The sequence below is a fragment of the Pseudophryne corroboree genome, chromosome 6 (genome assembly GCF_028390025.1).
Source record: "Pseudophryne corroboree isolate aPseCor3 chromosome 6, aPseCor3.hap2, whole genome shotgun sequence".
Classification (NCBI taxonomy): Eukaryota; Metazoa; Chordata; class Amphibia; order Anura; family Myobatrachidae; genus Pseudophryne; species Pseudophryne corroboree.
The window spans coordinates 744,491,559-744,497,558 of NC_086449.1; positions in this window are offsets into that span (position 1 = coordinate 744,491,559).

Genomic DNA, 6,000 nt, shown 5'->3' on the forward strand with positions numbered 1-6,000 from the left:
TGCTCTGAGTTCCATTCTACATTTTTTGGTGTTACAGTGCGCTTTCGCTTGAGCATCTACAGTCAATAACAGGACTACACTTAAGGGCTGATTCAGCTTGGATCGCAGAGTGCGATCCAACCGCAAAATTTACAAAAAAGATGCCGGTGCATGCACAGCGTCCATCCTGCGCATGCGCCCGCATTGTTTGATTAACAGGCAGAGGCTTTCGCAGGGCAGGAGGGGGGCGTCAACGCTCCGTTTCCTAGGCAGAGATGGAGTGTTGCGGGGCGTGGCCTGAAAACAGGACTCGAATGGGGGCGTGACGTGTCCTCACGCAGTCGCCGCAATCGGAAAGATGGCGACGGGCCTCCTGCAGGCGCAGCTAAACTGCGCCAGCAGGAGGCAACCTTAATTTCTGCTATGTGATTGCAAATTCTGCTTGATCGAGGGGGCGGGGGGGGGGGGCGGCTGTCTGCATCCTGGGCTGCCTTGCCCTGCGATAGGTGGCCCCCAGCATACAATCTCATGGATTGCAAATTCTGCTACTTAGCAGAATTTGCAATCCAACCTGAATCAGGCCCATAATCCAGTAGTTCTTAAATGCGGGCCTCGAGGTACCCCAACGGTCCAGGTTTTAGTTATATCCATGCTTGGCCACAGGTGACTTTTAGAACCTTAGTCAATTTGATTTAACGATCTGTGCTGAGCCATAGATATATTTAAAACCTGGACCGTTAGGGTGCCTTGAGGACTAGTATAGTATGGTAAGTCTAGTAAGTAATTTCAATATTTAAAACGTCACATTACAGTCTTCAATGCTATGATATTCCTGCCACCCCTTAACGTCAACTTTAAGCATGATGTCACTAAGCATCTGTATTAAATCTGTTTTTATAAATTATCCTCAGCATTTATTTTCTTTCCTTGATCAGCTCTGATTGGCAGAGACAGAGACTTTATTGGAATGGTGTGCTCCTGTATACACTGTGCAATTCTAGCTCAATATGTACTTCCTTCAGATGTTTCCCACGGGATCAGGCGGTTGGGAACAAGATAGCGTGTGCAGCACATCAGATCCTAACCGCCCAATCTGACAGTTGCAGGAGTGCGTGAAGCCATTTAGCGGCTAATAGGCCCTACACACTGGCCGTTCCGCCGCCGAGCTGCCCGACGGCGGATATGGCCGACGGGCGACCCGGCAGCGGAGGGGCAGTGATGGGGGGAGTGAAGTTTCTTCACTCCCCCCGTCACCCGGCTGCATTGAAGTGCAGGCAAATATGGACGAGATCATCCATATTGGCCTGCATGTACAGCCGACGGGGGATAAGGATGGAGAGGGTGACCTTCCGGCGCCCCGCCGGCTTGCTCTAATCAAATAACTGGAGACGAGACTGGTAATTTTGTGCAAAGAATAAATGGTCACAGCTTTATTTCCACCTAATACCAAAAAACACACCATTGCAGGGTAAAAAAGGAGAGGAAGCGGTGCACGGCTCTCCCGCTGTTTAGAGAAACTACTGGGGCGTGCCTTACGCCGCCTTACCGGCGACGGCCACGCCCCCTCCCCGCCTGAGGCGTACCCGGCCCGCCCTTGCGGGCCGACGGACCACTCCCCCTGCGATGGGGGACCAGCTACCATGCGCATAACACCCTACCACGGCGCGCAACCCGTATGGCACCTGCCGCATTTAGCTGGAACCAGGCGTACGGCCTACTAATTGGTGACTTATGCGAGGCATTCTGACAATCCCCCCTTACCATGCCTTGTGCACCGCTCCTTCCCCGCAACCCGCTGAGACAAGAAAATACAAACGATTTACACCAAACCATGTTTATTGCGATAAAACAAAACACCATAATCACTTCTCACAACGTGTCATTCATTAGCAAGTGACGAAAAAACTGCCTAAGTCCTGCGCTCCCTTGGCCCGCTCCCCTGTCCTAGCTACTACCGACCCTGTTCCTTGCCAAATCAGAGCGGGTGGGTGGGCTTCCTTTCCTGTGTGGGGAAAACGGAGCTATTAACTCCCTCCCCCCCAGCTGCTGCTTTTATCTGTGTCTCCCCCCCCTGCCTCTGGGCCACACCTTTTACTGGTGATGAAAAGGGGAGGGGGTCCCGCCGCCCTGCGGAAAACCCCCTCTCCCCCGGCGTTCGCGCCTTCGGGCCACCCGGCACCCCTCCTCCTTATCCCGCTGCGGCGCCATTGCTGCCCCCTTCGCCCCTGTAAGGATGGAGAGGGTGACCTTACGGCGCCCCGCCGGCTTGCTCTAATCAAATAACTGGAGACGAGACTGGTAATTTTGTGCAAAGAATAAATGGTCACAGCTTTATTTCCACCTAATACCAAAAAACAAACCATTGCAGGGTAAAAAAGGAGAGGAAGCGGTGCAGCGGGTTCCGCTGTTTGGAGAAACGACTGGGGCGTGCCTTACGCCGCCTTACCGGCGATGGCCATGCCCCCTCCCCGCCTGAGGCGTACCCGGCCCGCCCTTGCGGGCCGACGGACCACGCCCCCTGCGCTGGGGGGACCAGCTACTATGCGCATAACACCCTACCACGGCGCGCAACCCGTATGGCCTCTGCCGCATTTAGCTGGAACCAGGCGTACGGCCTACTAATTGGTGACTTATGCGAGGCATTCTGACAATCACCCCCTTACCATGCCTTGTGCACTGCTCCTTCCCCGCCACACAAGGTCCCAGCGACCTGCGGACTGACGCCCCACCCTGCGCTACCACCGCAAACCCTCCAACGCATCCTGCAACGCATTGTTGAAGATATCGAGGCCTATGTCCGGCAGGTGCACCCCATCGTGCCTGTAAAAACCCTCACATCTCCCTGCAAGGTCATTGTGGTGTATAACGCTTCCCCCGTTGGCTGTGACCACTTTACCGATGGCCGCATTGACTTTCTTCCTGGCTCTGTCTATTCCGTGCCCTGACCTAGCCACCCTCCAGGCTAGTCGCGGGATGATTTTGGACCAGACTATGCGCACGTTGCTCCACCGCCCTTTTATCCAGGCGATGTCCTCCCTGGCCTGCCTGATCAGGTCTAGCGACTTTGTTTTCCCAATATCGTTTCCCCCCAAGGTGCAACACCAACACGTCGGGCTTTCCCAATGCCCGCTCGGCCTTGAGCCAGGCCTCCCTGGCCTGCTCCCATACCATGCCCCTGTTGCCCAGCCCAAAAACTGCTGCCTCTTCTCGCCTCATCCCTAGCTGGCGCCCGTATGGTCTTTTTGCGGCCCGTGCCGCTGCCCAGAATATGTATGAATGGCCGAAGATCCAACGCCGCTTCCCGGCGATCCTTGCGAAGAATAGAGGAAGCGCGCGGGGGGGGGGGTGTTGGGACAGTCGTCAATTCCCTTTATTGCGGCGGCGCCTTGGCCACAGGCCTGACGTAAGATTTGTAACTGTTTGACTTCCACCCCCCTTTTCCCTTTATCTCTTCGGCTGAGCATCCCTGGCTGGCGGCGGATGTCGCCGCGCCGATCGTAAATGAGTGGGTTCCGAACTTCCTCGGGTTCCAGCCTAACTCCTCGATGCATTTTTTAAATATGGCTGTGAACTGGAACCTGGTAAGTGCCGCCTGATCCATATGAATGAGGAAATTCTCGCCCCCTTTTGGCCTGACCTCCAAAAAATTTTGTACCGCCTCGATTGGACAGACTGTTGTGTCCGGGTGCCTGCCCCACTGGACCCATCTTCCCTTACCTATCTGGTCTGTTTTTGACTTGTAAATTTTGCACAAGACCGCGCCCTGCGAGGCCACTACGTTTTTTACCAACAGGCCTGTTCCGGTGGCCATCTTTGACTGCGCTACCAGCTCCCCGACCCTAAATGCTCCGCTAAAAGCCATGATAAACGCTGCTTTAAACAGTGTTTCCTCGTACTCTCCGCTACATACTTTCGCCACTATGTGAATAATGCTCTTAAGCCTCTCTATGGTTACTGGCTCCCGGGAGTCCGGTCTCCGTATCTCCGCTCTGGCCCATCCCTTCATCACTGTGCGCACTACGAATGCCTTAGTTAGGTCCTCTTTCCCTAGCAACTTTGAAAAGAAAGATACCCCTGCCAGCCTGGTGTTTGCCACTGCCCTTGATGCTCCCTCCTCCCTACTCTTGCCTAAGAATTCCAACAATTGCTGCAGGGGCGCCTGGCCCTCTGAGCTTATGTTCCCCTGGAACTGCTGCCATTTCTCCCATGCTGCCAAGTACGCTTTCCAGGTCTTGGGCGCCAGGGACCTTTCCACTAGCTCGTTCAAACAGGCTCGGCTATCTGCCAAAGATGAGAAGGGCATGTTAAACCTTGGCCCCGCGCGAACGGCGCTGCCGCCCTAAACACCTCCCATTTCTGACGTGACAGCGCGTCCGCGATAACGTTCTCGACTCCTGGCACATGCTTTGCCCTGAATGTGATGTTGTGCCTCAAGCATGCCGCTACAAACCACCTCAGCAACCTAATCACCGGTGCGGACGAGGCAGAGTGGCTGTTTATGGCCTGTACCACGCCCATATTGTCGCACCAAAACTGTATGAACTTATTCTCTACCCTGTGGCCCCAAACCTCTACGGCTACCACTATAGGAAACAACTCCAAAGCTGCCAAGTTCTTAGTCAAACCGCTGTCCTTCCACCTTTGCGGCCATTCTTCTGCGCACCACTCTCCCTACAAGTACGCTCCGAAGCCTATGGCTCCTGCTGCGTCTGTGAACAGCTGCAGTGCATGGTTTGGCGATATCTTGCTCGGCCACATGCGCACCCCGTTAAACTGTTTCAAGAAATCCTGCCATACTAACAAATCTTCCTTCAATTCCCCGCTGATGCGGCTGAAGTGATGTTTCTTCCTCACCCCCGCTGTTGCCCTTTCCATACGTCGCTTGAAAATCCGCCCCATAGGGATTACGCGACAAGCAAAATTCAGCGAACCTAGCAATGACTGTAACTGACCCAAGGTAACTGGCTTCGCTTGGGCGCATGCACTGATCTCTCGCTCCAACTTTTCGATTTTTTCTGTTGGCAACCGGCACTCCATCTTCTCTGTGTCGATCTCTATACCTAGGTAAGAGATGACCTGTTTTGGGCCCTCAGTTTTCTCCCCCGCGATGGGGACTCTGAACTCGTTCAGCATCTTTGTAAGATCTTGCAGCAACTGCGCGCACTGCCCAGACTGAGCTGGACCTGCCAGCAAGAAATCGTCCAGGTAGTGCGCCACTGCCCTACAGCCAGGGGCAAACGCAGGATTTTTATAGGGGGGGTTTCCATCTATTTGTGTGTGTGTATACACGACTACAAAATATGCCGGCACTCCAATAATGGTGTATTTCAGCATGCCCCGATGCCTGTTGTCACTTCCATATTTTTCCTAATGAATGGCCTAAAGGGACCACATATGCGGGCAATAGACGTGTATAACCCTTGATGAAGGGGCTGTAAACCAGCTTGGCGAGAGATAAAAGGAAGAGAGGTAAAGTACCAACCAATGAGCTCCTAACTGCCATGTTAGTACATCTGCCCCATAGAAATATAGAATTTGATGGCAAATATGAACCACTTGGCCCATCTAATCTGACCCTTTTATAACCTTATTGTTATCACAAACCCTATTAGATCCTTAATTCTTTGTAAACATTAGCTAATGTTTACACTAGACAATACAAATCATGTAAATCCCAGTAAAAAAACAAAACTGCTCCTTTTTAGTGTCCATTGCACAAGTTGCATAAAGTTTAAGAGCAAAGTAAGCATTGGGGTCCATTCATTTCAGTTTGATTTGTCTGCTGTACACATATCCACCACACATTATATAGTACTCTGAACATCCCAAATATTCCTGCGCAGTGCACACCTCTATGGGGAACAGGACATAAGCTTCATTCTCAATTGAGTTTCTGCCACTGTGTCCAAGCATTCAATAAAAAGTATGCAGTACTTGAGGAGTCAAATATCACATTAATGGTTAAATCAGCAAGCTGATTTTATTTACCTTTATCTTTGGACCCCAGAATTAAAACATATA